We start from the raw sequence: 17857 nt of genomic DNA on the forward strand, positions 1-17857 counted from the left end.
TCCACATGCCACTCCACATTCCATTCCACTTTCCATTCCACATTCCATTCCATTCCACTTTCCATTCCACATTCCATTCCGTTTCGTTCCACATTCCATTACACATTCCATTCCATTCCGTTCCACATTCCATTCCACATTCCATTCCAAGTTCCTTTCCATTCCATTCCACGTTACATTCCACATTGCATTTCACATTCCATACAATGTTCGTTTATTTTCCATTCCACGTTCCATTCTACTTTCAATTGCATTCCATCCCACGTTCCATTCCACATGCCATTGTACATTCCATTCCATGTCCCATACCACATTTAATTCCACTTTCCATTCCCTTCCATTCCACGTTCCATTCAAAAATCCATTCCATTCCATTTCACGATCCATTCCACATTCGATTCCACAATCCATTCCACATTCCATTCCGTTCTATTCCACATGCCACTCCACATTCCATTCCACTTTCCATTCCACATTCTATTCCACATTCCAGTCCACATTCCATTCCATCCCATTCCACATTCCATTCCACATTCCATTCCATTCCATTCCACATTGAATATCACATTCTATTCCACATTGAATTCCACATTCCTTTCCACATTCACTTCCACATTCCATTCCATTCCATTCCACATTCTATTCAAAATTCCATTCCATTCAGTTCCACATTGTATTCCACATTGCATTCCACAATCCATTCCATTCCATTCCACATTGCATTAGACATTCCATTCCATTCCATTCCACATTCCATTCCGCATTCCATTCCATTCCACATTCCATTCCATTCCACATAGCATTCCACATTCCATTCCACATTCCCTTCCTCTTTCCATTCCATTTTATTCCACATTCCATTCCACAATCCATTCCATTCCATTCCACATTCCATTCCACATTCCATTCCACATTCCTTTCCATTCAATTCCGCATTACATTCCACATTCCATTCCACATTCCCTTCCACATTCCATTCCATACCATTCCACATTACATTCCACATTCCATTCCACATTCCCTTCCACATTCCTTTCCATTCCATTCCACATTCCATTCCTTTCCATTCCACATTACATTCCACATTCCTTTCCACATTCCCTTCCACATTCCATTCCATTCCATTAAACATTCCATTCCACATTCGAATACATTCCATTCCATATTCCTTTCCACATTCCATTCCACATACCATTCCACCTTCTATTCCATTCCATTACACATTTCATTCCACCTTCCATTCCATGTTCCATTCCAATTTCCATTGGAAGTTATATTCCATACCCTTCCAACTTCCATTCCACATTCCACTCCATTCCATACCATTACAGTCCACATTCCATTCCACATTCCATTCCATTCCCTTCCATGTTTCATTCCGTTCCATTCAACATTCTATTCCACATTCCATTTCACTTTCTATTCCACATTCCATTCCACATTCAAACCCATGTTACATTCCATTCCATTCCACTTTCCATTCCATGATCCATTCCACATTCCATTCCACGTTCCGTTCCATTCCATTCCATGTTCTTTTCCATGTTCCATTCCATTCCATTCCAAGTTCCATTCCACATTAAATTCCATATTCCTTTCCACGTTCCATTCCACATTCCATTGAACGTTCTATTCTACGTTTCATTCCAAGTTCCATTCAACATTCCATTCCACTACACTCCACGGTCCATTGCACAATCCATTCCATTCCATTACACTTTCCATTCCACGTTCCATTCCACATTCCGTTCCACATTCCATTATGTTCCATTCGACATTCCATTCCTCTTTCCATTACATTCCATTCTATTTTCCATTACACATTCCATTCCACATTCCATTGCGTTCTATTTCACATTGCATTCCACATTCCATTCCACATTCCGTTTCACATTTCATTCCATTCTTTTGCATTCCACATTCCATTCCACATTCCATTCCATTCCATTCCACGTTCCATTCCACATTCCATTCCACGTTCCTTTCCGTTCCATTCCACTTTCCATTCCATTCCTCGTTCCATTCCACATTCCATTGCACATTCCATTCCACATTGCTTTCCAAATTCCATTCCATGTTCCATTCCATGTTCCATTTCACGTTCCATTCCATTCCATTCCACTTTCTATTACACTATCTGTTCCATTAGATTCCACGATCCATTCCACATTAAATTCCACGTTCCATTCCACATTCCACTCTATTCCACTGTACTTTCCATTCCACGTTTCAATCCATTCCATTCCACGTTCCATTCCACGTTCCATTCCACATTGCATTCCATTCCTTTCCACATTCCATTCCGTTCCATAACACGTTTCATTCCACATTGCATTCCACATTCCATTCTACATTGCATTCCGTTGAATTCCACATGCCACTCCACATTCCATTCCACATTCCGTTCCATATTGTACTCCACATTCCAGTCCACATTCCATTCCATTCCATTCCATTCCATTCCACATTCCATTCCACATTCCATTCCATTCCACATTCTTTTCCACTTTCCATTCCATTCCATTCCACATTCTTTTCCACTTTCCATTCGACATTCCATTCCATTGCATTCCAGATTGCTTTCCACATTCCATTCCATTCCATTCCACATTCTATTCCACATTCCACTCCACATTCTATTCCATTCCATTCCACATTACTTTCCATTGCATTCCACATTCCATTCCATTCCATTCCACGTTCCATTCCACATTCCATTGCATTCCAATCCACATTGAATTCCACATTCCTTTCCTTTAAATTCCACATTCCATTCCACATTCCTTTCCACATTCCATTCCATTCCACATTACATTACACATTCCATTCCACATTCCCTACCACAATCCATTCCATTCCATTTCAAATTCCATTCCACGTTACTTTCCATTGCATTCCATATTATTTTCAACATTCCATTCCACATTCCCTTCCACATTCGATTCCTTTTCATTCCACATTCCATTCCACTTTCCATTCCATTCCATTCCACATTTCATTTCACATTCCATTCCACTTTCTATTCCATTACTTTCCACCTTTCATTCCAACTTCCATTCCACTTTCCATTCCACTTTCCATTTGTCGTTCCATTCCATTCTATTCCACGTTCCATTCCAACTTCCATTCCATATTCCATTACATTCAATACCATTCCAGTCCACATTCCATTCCATTCCATTCCTCTCCAAATTCTATTCCTTTCCATTGAACATTCCATTGCACATTCCATTCCACTTTCTATTCCACATTCCGTTGCACATTCAAATCCAAGTTCCATTCCATTCCATTCCACTTTCCATTCCACGATCCATTTTACATTCCATTCCACGTTCTGTTGCATTCCATTCCATGTTCCATTCCAAGTACCTTTCCTTTCCACTCCACGTTCCATTCCACATTCTATTCCATATTCCATTCCACGTTCCAATCTACATTCCGTACCGTTCCTTTCCACGTTCCATTGCACATTCCATTCCACTCCATTGCACGATGCATTCCGCATTCCATTCCACGTTCCATTCCACATTCCATTCCATTCCTTCCCAGTCTACTTTCCATACCACATTCCATTCCATTCCACGATCCATTCCACATTCCATTCCATTCCACGATCCATTCCACATTCCATTCCACGTTCCACTCCACATTCCATTCCGTCCCTTAGCATGTTCCATTCCACATTGCATTTCACATCCCATTCCATGTTCCATTCCTTTCAATTCCACGTTCCATTCCGTTCAATTCCACATGCCAGTCCAAATCCCATTCCACATTCCATTTCATTCCATTCCACATTCCATTCCATTCCATTCCACATTCCATTCCACATTCCATTCCTTTCCACATTCTATTCCACTTTCCGTTCCACAGTCCATTAAATTCCATTCCAGATTCCTTTCCACATTCCATTCCATTCAATTCCACATTCCATTTCACTTTCCCTTCCACATTCCATTCCATTCCATTCCACATTCCATTCAACATTAGATTCCAATCCATTCCACATTCTTTTCCACATTCCATTCCACATTTCAATCCACTGCATTCCACATTCCATTCCATTCCATTCCACATTCCATTCCACATTCCTTTGCATTCCAATCCACATTCCATTCCACATTCCATTCCATTCCATTCCACATTCCATTCCACATGCTATTCCACATTACCTTCCACATTCCATTCCATTCCATTCCACTTTCCATTCCACATTGCATTGCATTAAATTTCACATTCCATTCCACATTCTATTCCACTACAGTCCACATTCCATTCCATTCCATTCCACGTTCCATTCCACATTCCATTCCATTCCATTCCACGTTCCATTCCATTTTCCATTCGACACTCCATTCCACGTTCCATTCCATTCCATTCCACTTTCCATTCCACTTTCCATTCCATTCCTTTCCACATTCCCTTCCGCATTCCACTGTACATTCCATTCCAAGTTCCATTGCACATTCCATTCCATGTTCCTTTCCACGTTATATTCCAGATTCCATTCCATTCCTGTTCCTTTCCACATTCCATTCCTTTCCATTACACGTTCCAATCCACATTCCATTCCAGTACATTCCACATTCTAGTCCACGTTTCATTCCACTTTCCATTCCATTCCATTCCACGTTCCATTCCACATTACATTTGACATTACATTCCACAATCCATGCCACGTTCCATTCCATTCACTTCCGTGTTCCATTGCACGTTCAATTGCACATTCCATGCCACATACCATTCTATGTTCCATTCCAACTTCCATTCCATATTCCATTGCACATTCCATTCCATTCTATTCCACGATCCATTCCACATTCCATTCCATTCCATTCCACCTTCCTTTCCACATTCCATTCCATTCCACTACACGTTCCATTACATTCCATTCCAGGTTCCATTCCACATTCCATTGCACATTCCATTCCACATTCCATTCCAAATTCCATTCCACATTCCATTCCATTCCATTCCATTCCAATCATCATTCAATTCCTCATTCCATTCAATCCGATTCCATTCCATATTCCCTTCCACTTTCCATTGCTTTCCATTCCATTCCACATTCCATTCCATTGCATTTCATTCCACATTCCATTCCTTTTCATTTCACATTATATTCCGCTTTCCATTCCACGTTCCATTCTAAATTCCATTCCACATTGCATTCTACGTTCCATTCCACGTTACATTCTACATTCATTTCCATTCCATTCCACGTTCCTTTCCATTCCATTCCACCTTCCATTCTCGTTTACATTAGACGTTACATTCCATTCCATTCCACGTTACATTCTATGTTCCATTAGAGGATCCATTCCACGTTCCATTCCATGTTGCATTCCATTCCTTTCCACGTTACATTCCATATTCCTTTCCATTCCATTCCACATTCCATTCAATGCTCCATTCCACGTTCTATTCCACGTTCCATACCATTCCATTCAATTCCACATTCCATTCCACATTCCATTTCACATTCCCTTCCATTCCATTCCACACTCCATTCCATTCCATTCCATTCCATTCCCTTCCAATCCCCTTTCCATTCCACGTTCCCTTTCCATCCAGTCCATATTACATTCCACTCCATTCCACATTCCATTCCACGTTCCATTCCACATTCCCTTCCATTCCATTCCATTCCATTCCATTCCGTTGCGGGTTCCATTCCATTCCATTCCGCATTCTATACCACATCCCATTCCATACCATGCCATATTCCATATCACATCCCATTCCTTTCCATTCCACGTTCCTTTCCGCTCAATTTCACATGCAATTCCACATTCTATTACATATTCCAGTCCACATTCCATTCCACATTCCATTCCATTCCACGTTCCATTCCACTTTCTACTCCATTACATTCAACGTTCCATTCCACATTCCATTCCATTCCATTTCAAATTACATTCCACATTCCATTCCACATTCCATTCCACATTCCTTTCCATTCCATTCCACTTTCCATTCTACATTCCATTGCATTCCTTTCCACATTCCATTCCATACCATTACACTTTCCATTCCACTTTCTACTCCGTTCAATTTGGCGTTCCGTTCCACATTCCATTCCACTCCATTTCACATTCCATTCCACATTGCATTCCACATTCTATTATACATTCCAATCCACATTACATTACACATTCCATTCCATTCCATTCCATGTTTCCTTCACCGTTCCATTCCACTTTCCACTCCACGATCCAGTCCTCATTCCATTCCACTCCATTCCACGTTGCATTCCACTTTCCATTTAATTCCATTCCACGTTCCATTCCACATTCCATTGCACATTCCATTCCACGTTCCTTTCCACGTTCCATTCCACTATCCATTCTATGTTAGATTCCACCTTCCATTCCGTTCCATTCCGCGTTCCATTCCACATTCCATTCCATACCATTTCACGTGCCATTCCTCATTGCATTCCGCATTCCATTTTACCTTCCATTCCATTCCATTCCTTTCCATTCCACATTCCTTTCCATTCAATTCGACTTCCGATTCAATTCAATTCTGCATTGCAGTCCATTCCATTCCATTCCATTCCACGTTCCATTCCTTACCATTCCGCATTCCATTCCATCCAATTCCATTCCATTCCATTCCATTCCACATTACATTCCATACCATTCCGCATTCCATTCCATCCCATTCCATTCCATATTCAATTCCATTCCATTCCACATTCCATTCCATTCCATTACTCATTCCATTCCATTCCATTTCACATTCCATTCCATTCCATTCCACATTCCATACCATTCCATTCCATTCCACATATCATTAGTTTCCATTCCACATTCTATTACATTCCATTCCATTCCACTTTCCATTCCATTCCTTTCCATATTCCATTCCATTCCATTTCAAATTCCATTCTGTTCCATTCCATACGATTCCTTTCCACATTCCATATCATTCCATTCCATTCCACATTCCATTCCTTTCCATTCCACATTCCATTCCATTCCCCATTCCATTCCACATTCCCTTCAATTCCATTCCATTCCACGTTCCATTCCATTGTGCTCCACGTTGAATTCCACTTTCTCTTCCACATTCCATTCCATTCCATCTATTCCACTTATCATTCCATTCCATTTCACATTTCATTCCATTCCACGTTCCATTCCATTACAATCCTCATTCCAGTCCATTCCACACTCGATTCCATTAATTTACACTTCACATTCTGTTCCTTTTCACATTCCATTCCATATTTCATTCAATTCTATTCCACATCATATACCATTCCATTCTTTTCCACATTCCATTACATTCCATTCCACATTCCACTCCACATACCATTAAGTTCCATTTGACATTCCATTCCACATTCGATGACATTACATTCCACGTTCCATTTCACATTCCATTCTATTCCATTCCACATTCTATTCCACATTCCATTCCATTCCATTCCACATTCCATTCCATTTTCCAATCCATTCCATTCCACTCCACATTCATTCCATTCCCTTCCAAATTCCATTCCATTCCATTCCACATTCCATTCCTTTGCATTCCATTCCATTCCACATTCCATTTCATTCCATTCCACATTTCATTCCATTCCATTCCATTCCATTACTTTCCGCAATCCATTCGACATTCCGTTCCAATTCATTCCACGTTCCATTACGCATTCCATTCCACATTCCATTCCATTCCATTCCACATTCCATTCCATTACATTCCACATTCCATTCCATTCGATTCCACAATCCATTCCGTCCCATTTCATACAACATTCTCTTCCATTCCATTCCACATTCCCTTCAATTCCATTCCACAGTCCATTCCATTCCACGCCACGTTCCATTCTACGTTCCATTACAGTTTCCACTCCACTTTCCATTCCACATTCCATTCCATTCCACATGCCATTCCAAATTCTATTCCTCATTCCATTCCACATTACATTACATTTCATTCCACAATCCATTACACTTTCCATTCAATTCCATTCTATATTTCATTCCATTCTGTTCCCCATGGCATTCCATTCCATTCCACTTTCCATTCCATTCCACATTCAAATCAAATCCATTACATAAAATTCCACATTCCATTCCATTCAACATTCGATTCCACATTCCATTGCATTCCATATTCCATTCCACATTCCATTCCATTGCATTCCAAAGAAAGTAATGTGGAATGGAAAGTGGAAAGGAATGGAATGGAATGAGGAATGGAATGGAATGGGATGGAATGTGGAATGGGAAGGTATGGAATTTGGAATGGAAAAGCATGGCATGTGGAACGGAATGGAATTGTATGGAATGTGGAATGGAATGGAATGGAATGGAATGCGGAATGGAATCGAATGGAATGTGGAATGGATTGGAATGGGGTGGAATGTCATGGAAAGTAATGGAATGTGGAATGGAATGGAATGGAACTTAGAATGGAATGGAATGGAAAGTGGAATGGAACGTCGAATGGGACGGGTAATGGAATGAGGAATGGAAGTTGGAATGGAGTGGAATGTGGAATGGAATTCAATGGAATGTGTAATGGAGTGTGGAATTAAATGGAATGGAATGCGGAATGGAAAGTGGAACAGAAGGGAAACGAAAGTGGCATGGAATGGAATGCAATATTTAATGGAAAGGAATGGAATGTGGAACAGAATGTGTAATGGAATGGAATGGAATATGGAATGGAATGTTTAATTGAATGGAATGGAATGTGGTATGGAATGTGGAATGAAATGGAATGGAATGTGGAATGGAATGTGGAATGGGATGTGGAATGGAATGGAATGGAATGTGGAATGGAATGGAATGTAATGTGAAGTGGAATGGAATGGAATTGAATGGAATGTGGAATGGAAACAGGAATGGAAAGTGGAATGGAATGGAATGTGGAGTGGAATACAATGTAATGGAATGAAATGTGGAATGAAAACAGGAATTGAAGGTGTAATGCAATGGAATGGATCGTGGAATGGAACGTGGAATGGAACGTGGAATGGATTGTGGAATGGCACGTGGAATGGAACGTGGAATGGAAGGTGGAATGGAGCGTGGAATGGAATGGAATGGAACGTTAAATGGAATGTAGAATTGAATGTTTAACGGAATGTAATGGACTGTGGAATGCAATGTGGAATTAAATGGAAAGCCATGTAGAGTGGAAAGTGGAATGGAATGGAATGAAATTTTGAATGGAGTGGAAGGGAATGTGGAATGGAATGGAATGGAATGAGGAATTGAACTCAATGGAATGGAATGTGGATTGGAAGGGAATGTGGATTGGAATGTGGAAAGGAATGGGATGGAATGTGGAATGGAATGAAATGGAATGTGGAATGGAATGTGGAATGGAATGTTGAATGCAATCTGGAATGGAATGCAATGTAATGTGGAATGGAATGTTTAAAGGAATGTGGAATAGAACGTAATGGAATGAAATGGAATTTGGAATGGAAAGTGGAATGGAATGTCGAATTGAAACGGGAATGAAATGTGGAATGGAATGTGGAATGGAATGGAATGGAATTGATTGGGGAATGGAATAGAATGGAATGGGGACAGAAAGGGAATGGAATGTGAAATGGAATGCAATGGAAGTAGGAATGTAATAGAATGGAATGTTGATTGGAATGAGGAATTGAATGTGGAATGGAATGCAATGGAATGTGGAATGGAAGTGGAATTGAATGGAATGGAACATGGAATGCAACGTGGAAAGGAATGGAATGGAACGTGTAATGGAATGTGGAATGGAACGTGGAATGGAATGCAATGGAATGAGGAATGCAATTTAATGAAATATGGATTGGAATGGAAAGGAATGCGTAATGGAATGGAATTGTATGTGGAAATCAATTGAATGGAATGTGGAATGGAATGGAAAGGAACGTGGAAAGGAATGGAATATAATGGAACGTGGAATTGAAAGGAATTCAATGGGGAATGGAATGGAATGGAACGTGGAAGGCAACGGAATGGAATGTGAAATGCAATGGAATGGAATGTGGAATGGAATGGAATGTGGAATGGAATGGAATGGAATGGAACGTGGAATGGAATGAAATATAAGGTGGAATTTAATGGAATGGAATGTGGAATGGAATGAAAAGGAACAGAATGGAAAGTGGAATGGAATAGAATGGAACATGGTATGGAATGGAACTGAACGTGGAATGGAACGTGGAATAGAATGGAAAGAACGTGGAATGGAATGTAATGGAATGTGGAATGAAATGGAATACAATGTGGAATGGAATGGAATGGATTGTGGAATGGAAAAGAATGGAATGCGGAATGGAACGGAATGGGAGATTGAATGAAATGCAATGGAATGTGGAATGGAATGTGGAATGGAAAGTTGAATGGAATGTGGAATGGAATGGAATTGAATGTAGAATGATAAGTGGAATGGAATGGAAAGGAATGTAGAATTGAATGCAATGGAACTTGCAATGGAAGGAAATGGAAGATGGAATGGAATACAATGGAACATGGAAAGGAATTGAATGGAATGGTATGGAAAGGAATTGAAAGTTGAATGGAAGGGAATGCAGAATGGAACGTAATGTGGAATGGTATAGAATGGAATGTGGAATGGAATTGAATGGAATGTGGACTGGAATCGAATGGAATTGAATATGAAATGGAATGTGGAATTGAATGAAATAGAAAGTGGAAAGGAATGTGGAATGGAATGGAATTGAATGTAGAATGATAAGTGGAATGGAATGGAAAGGAATGTAGAATTGAATGCAATGGAACTTGCAATGGAAGGAAATGGAAGATGGAATGGAATACAATGGAACATGGAAAGGAATTGAATGGAATGGTATGGAAAGGAATTGAAAGTTGAATGGAAGGGAATGCAGAATGGAACGTAATGTGGAATGGTATAGAATGGAATGTGGAATGGAATCGAATGGAATGTGGACTGGAATCGAATGGAATTGAATATGAAATGGAATGTGGAATTGAATGAAATAGAAAGTGGAAAGGAATGTGGAATGGAATGGAATGGAACGTGCAATGGAATGTGGAATGGAACGTGGAATGGAATTTGGAATGGAACTGAATGGAAGGTGGAATGGAATGGAATGTGGAATGGAATGGAAAGGAATTTGGAATGGAATGGAATGGAATGTGGAATGGAAAGGAATGGAATTTGGAATGGAATGGAATGGAATGTGTAATGGAATGGCATGGAAGGTGAAATGGAATGCAAGGGAATGTGCAATTTAATGGAATGGAATGTGCAATGGAATGTAATGGAATGTGGAATGGAATGGAATCTAATGGAATGGAATGTGGAACGGAATGGAATGTGAAATGGAGTGGAATGCAATGTGGAATGGAATGGAATGTAGAATGAAACGAATGGAATGTGGAATGGAATATGGAAGGGAATGGAATGGAACGGAATGCGGAATGGAATGTGGAATGGAATGGAATGGAATGTAGAAAGGAATGTGGAACGGCATGGAATGGAATGTGTAACGGAACGCAGAAGAGAACATAGAATAGAACGCGGAAAGGAACATTCAATGGAAAGCGGAATGTAATTGAAAGGAACGTGGAATGGAGTGTGGAATGGAATAGAATGGAAAGTGAAATGCAATGGAATGGAGTGCGGATTGCAATGGAATGGAATGTGGATTGCAGTATAATTGAATCGAATGTGGAATGGAATGGAATGAATTGCAATGGAAAGGAATTTGGAAAGGAATGGAATGGAAAGTGGAATGGAATGTGGAATGGAATTGAATGGAATTTGCAATGGAGCGTAATGTGGAATGGAATGGAATGGACGGAATGTGGAAAGGAATGGAATGGAATGGATGAATGTGGAAAGGAATGGAATGGAATGGAGAGAGGACTGGAATGGATTGGAATGGAATGTGTAATGGAATATGGTATGGAATGGAAAGGAAAGTGGAATGGAATGTGGAATGGAATGGAATGGAATGCGGAATGGACTGTAGAATGGAATGCAATGAAATGTGGTGTGGTATGGAATGGAGAGTGGAATGGAACTTGGAATGGAATGGAATGAAAGGTAGAATGGAATGGAAAGAAAGGTGGAATGGAAAGGAAGGGTATGGAATGTGGAATGGAATGGAATGTGGAATGGAATAGAATGTGGAATAGAATGGAATGGAATTGAATCTGGAATGGAATAGAATGGAACGGAAGGTGGAATGGAGAGAAAACGAATGGAATGCAATGGAATGGAATGTGGAATGGAATGCAATGTGTAACGGAGTGGAAGGGAAAGGAATCTTCATTGGAATGGAATGGAATGTGGAATGGAATGTGGAATGGAATGAAATCTGGAATGCAATGTTGATTGGAATACAATGTCCAATGGAATTGAATGGAATGTGGAATGGAATGGAATTCACTGTGGAATGGAATGGAATGTGGAAAACAATTGAATGTAATGTGTAATGGAATTGAATGGAAATTGGAATGGAATGGAATGGAATGTGAAATGGGAGGGAATGGAATGTGGAATGGAATGGAATGGAATGTGGAATGGGATGGAATTTGGAATGGAATGGAATGGAATGTGGAATGGAATGGAATGGAATGTGGAATGGAATGTGGTATGGAATGGAATAGAATGTGGAATGGAATCTGGAATGGAATGGAAAAGAACTTGGAATGGAATGGAATGGAATATGGAACGGAATGAAATGGAATTTGGAATGGAATGGAGAGGAATATGAAATGGAATGGAAAGTAATGCGAAATGGAATGTAATGGAACGTGGAATGTAATGGAATGGAATGTGAGATGGAATGGAATGGTATGTGGAATGGAATGGGATTGAATGGAATGTGGAATAGAAAGGAATGGAACGGAATGAAATGTGGAATGGAATGTGGAGTGGAATGGAATGTGGAACGGAATGTGCAATGGAATGGAATTTGAAATGGAATGGAATGGAATGAGGAATGGAATGGAATGGAATGTGGCATGGAATGGAATGTGGAATCGAATGGAATGGAATGAAATCTGGAATGAAATTGAATGGAACGGAATGTGGAATGGAATGGAATGTGGAACGGATTGGAATGGAAGGCAATGTGGAATGTAATGGAATGTGCAGTGGAATGTGGAATGGAATGGAATGTGGAGTGGAATGGAAAAGAATGGAGAGTGGAATGGAATGTGGAATGGAATAGAATGGAATGTGGAATGGAAAGGAATGTGGAATGGAATGGATTGGAATGTGGGATGGAATGGAAAGGAAATTGGAATGGAATGTGGAATGGCATGCAAAGGAATATGGAATAGAATGAGGAACGAATTGAAATGGAATGTGGAATCGAATGGAATGTGGAATGGAAGGGAATGGAATGTGGAATGGAAAGTAATGGAATGTGGAATGGAACGTGGAATGGAAAATCGAATTTAAATTGGAATGGCACATCAAATTGAATGGGAAATGAAATGTGGAATGGAATTCGGAATGGAATGGAATACAATGGGGAATGGAATGGCATGGAATGGGGAATGGAATGGAATGGAATGTGGAATGGAATGGAATGGAATGTGGAATGGAACGGAATGGAACGTGGAATGGTATGAGGAATGGAATGGCACTTGGAATGAAATGGAACGAAATGTGGAATGCAATATGAAATGGAATAGAATGCAAACTGGAAAGGAAAGATGAATGAATCGTGGAATGGAATGTGGAATGTGCAATGGAATCCAATATAATGTGGAATGGAATAGAATGAAATGTGGATTGGAATGGAATTGAAGGTGGAATGGAATGGAATAGTATGTGGAATGGAATTGAATGGAATGTGGAAAGGAATGTGGAATGTAACGTGGAAAAGAACGTGGAATGGAATGGAATGGAAAGTAGATTGGAACGTGGAGAGGAATGTGGAATGGAACGTGGAATGGAATGGAATTGAACGTAGAATGGAACGTGGAATGGAATGTGGAATAGAAAATGGAATGGAAAGTGGAATGTAATTTGAAATGGAAAGGAATGGAATGTGGAATGGAATGGAAAGGAAAGTAGAATGGAATGGAATGTAATGTGGAATGGAATGGAATGGAATGCCAAATTAAATTTGTAATTTAATGGAAAGGAAAACAGAATGGAAAGGAACGGAATGGAATAGAATGGAATGTAATGGAACATGTAATGAAATGGAATGGAACGTGGAATGGAATCGTGGAATGGAAGGTGGAATTGAACGTGGAATGGAATGTGGAATGGAACGTGGAATGGAATGGATAGTGGAATCGAATTTGTAATGGATTGGAATGAAATGGAATGGAATGGAATCTAAAATGGAATGGAATGGAATGTGGAATGGAATGTGGAATGGAATGGAATGGTATGGAATGTGAAATGGAATGGAATGGAATGGAACCGATTGTGGAAAGTATTGGAATGCAATGTGGAATGGTTTGGAATCGAATGTGGAATAGAATGAAAGGAAAGGAATGCGGAATGGTAGGGAATGGAATGTGGAATGGAATGGAATGGAAAGTGGAATTGAAGGTGAAATGGAATGTGGAATGGTACATGCAATGGAATGAAATGGAACATGGAATGGAATGGAGTGGAACATGGAATGGAATGGAATGGAACGTGGAATGGAACGTGGAATGGAAAGTGGAATGGAATGTGGAATGGAAAGTGGAATGGAAGTTGTAATGGAATGGAATGGAATGTTGAATGGAATGGAATGGAATGTGGAATGGAATGGAAGGGAATATGGAATGCAAAGTGGAATGGAATGGAATGGAACGTGGAATGGAACCTCCAATAGAATGTAGAATGGTACGTGGAATAGAATGGAATGGAACGTCTAATGGAAAGTAAAATGGAAGATGGAATGGAATGGAATGGGACTTGGAAAGGAACGTGGAATGGAATGAAATGGAACGAGGAATGGAATGGAATGGAATGTAGAATGGAAATTGGAAAGGATCGTGGAATGGCATATGGAATGGAATGTGGTTTGGAATGGAAAGGATGGTGGAATGGAATGTGGAATTGAATGGAATGGAATGTGGAAAGGAATAAAGAATGTAATGGAGTGGAATGTGGTTTGAAAGTGGAATGCAAAGTGTAATGGATTGTGGAATGAAATGTTTAATGGAATGTGTAACGGAACGGAATGGAATGTGGAATGGAACGTGGAATGGAATGGAATAGAAAGTGGAATGGAAAGCGGAATGGAGTGGAAAGGAATGTGGAATGGAAAGTGCAATGGAATGCGGAATGGAATGGAATGGAATGTGGAATTGAATGTGCAGTGGAATGTAAGGGAATGTGGAATGCAATGCAATTGAATGTGGAGAGGAATGTGGAATGGAACGGAATGGAATGTGAAATGGAAAGGAATGTAATGTGGAATGGAAGGTGGAATGGAAATTGGAATGGAATGGAAGGGAATGTGGAAAGGAACGTGGCATGGAATGGAACGGAAAGTGGAACGGAATGAAATGTGGAATGGAATGGAATGGAATGTGGATTGAAATGTGAAATGGATTCTGGAATGGCATGTTGAATGGAATGGAAAGGAATGCGGAATGGAATGTGGAATGCGATGTGGAATGGAATTTGGAATGGAATGGCGAATGAAATGTGGAATGGAATTTGGAAGAGAACATGGCATTGAAAGGAATGGAATGTGGAAAGGAATGTGGAATAGAATGTGGAATGCAATGAAAGGAGTGTGGAATATAATGTGGAATAGAATGTGGAATGGAATGTGGAATTGAATGGAATGGAATGTGGAATGGAATGGATTGGAACGTAGAAAGGAATGTGGAATGGAACGGAATGGAATGTGGAATGGAATGTGGAATGGAATGTGGAATGGAATGTAATGGAATTTGGAGTGGAACGTGAAATGGAGTGTGGAATAGAATCTGGAATGAAACGGATTGGAATCTGGAATGGAATGTGGAATACAGTGTGGAATGCAATGTGGAATGTAATGAATGGAATGTGGAACGGAATGTGGAATGGAAAGTGGAATGGAATTGAATTGATTGTGGAATGGAGTTTAATGGAATGGTATGGAATACGGAATGGAATGGAACTAAATGTGGAATGGAACCTGGGAAGTAACTTTGAATGGAAACTGCAATGGAACGTGGAATCGAAGGTGGAAATGAATGGAATGGAATGTGGAATGGAATGTGGAATGGAATGGAATGGATCACGTAATGGAATGTGGGAAGGAAAGGCATGATATGTGGAATGGAATGTGGAATGGAACGTGGAACAGAATGCAGAATGGAATGTGGAATGGAATGCGGAATGTAATTGAATGGAATGTGGAATGGAATTTGGAATGTAATTGGATGGAACATGCAATGGAATGTGGAATGCAAGGGAATGGAATGTGGAATAAAATGTGGAATGGAATGGAGTGAAATATGGAATGGAATATGGAATGGAATGGAATGTGGAATGGAATGTGGAATGGAATGGAATGGAATAGAATGTGGAATGGAATGTGGAATAGAATGGAATGGAATGGAAAGGAATGTGGAATGGAATGTTGAATGGAATGTGGAATGGAATCGATTGTGGAATGGATGGAATGTGGAATGGAAAGTGAAATGGAATGTGGAATGGAATGGAATAGAAAGCGGAATGTTATGTGGAAAGGATTTGAATGGAATGTGCAACGGAATGGAATGGAATGGAATGGAATGTGGAGTGGAATGGAATGGAACATGGAATGGAACGTGAAATGGAATGCGGAATGGAATGTGCAATGGAATGTGGAATGGAATGGAATGGAATGTGGAATGGAATGGAATTGAATGTGGAATGGAATGGAAAGGATTTTGGAATGGAATGTGTAATGCCATGTGGAAGGTAACATGGCATTGAATGGAATGGAATGTGGAAAAGAATGTCGATTGGAATGGAATGGAATGGAATGTGCAATAGAATGTGGAATAGAATGTGGAATGGAATGTGGAATGGAATGGAATGGAATGTGGAATGGAATAGTTTGGAAAGTATTAAGGAATGTTTAATGGAATGGAATGGAATGTGGAATGAAATGGAAGGGAATGTGTAATGGAATGTGCACTAGAGTGTGTAATACAATGTGGAATGCAACGGAGTGCAAAGTGGAATGGAAAGTGGATTGGGGAATGGAAAGGAATGTGGAATGGAACGGAATGGAACGTGGAACGGAAAGTGGAATGGAATGGAATGGATTGTGGAAAGAAATGGAAGGGAATGGTATGGAATATGGAATGGAAAGGAATGGAATGTGAAACGGAATGCGGAATGTAACGTAGAATAGAATGTAGAATGGAATGTGGAATGGAATGTGGAATGTAATTGAATGGAATGTGCAATGGAACGTGGAATGGAATGGGATGGAACATGTAATGGAATGTGGAACGGAATGGAATGGAATGTGGAATAGAATGTGGAATAGTATGTGGAATGGAATGAAATTGAATGTGGAATGGAATGTGGAATATAATGGAATGTAGAATGCAATGGAATGCAATGTGGAATGGAATGTGGAATGGAATGTGGATTTGGGAGTGTAATGGATTGTGGAATGGAATGGAATGGGATGTGGAACGGAAAGTGGAATGGAAAGTGGAATGGAATGGAGTGGATTGTGGAAAGAAATGGAAGGTAATGGTATGGAATATGAAATGGAATGGAATGGAATGTGAAATGGAATGCTGAATGTAACGTAGAATAGAATGTAGAATGGAATGTGGAATGTAATTGAATGGAATGTGCAATGGAACGTGGAATGGAATGGGATGGAACATGTAATGGAATGTGGAATGGAATGGAATGGAAAGGAATGTGGAATAGAATGTGGAATAGAATGTGG

This window comes from Pongo pygmaeus, chromosome 22 (assembly GCF_028885625.2).
Source record: "Pongo pygmaeus isolate AG05252 chromosome 22, NHGRI_mPonPyg2-v2.0_pri, whole genome shotgun sequence".
Classification (NCBI taxonomy): domain Eukaryota; kingdom Metazoa; phylum Chordata; class Mammalia; order Primates; family Hominidae; genus Pongo; species Pongo pygmaeus.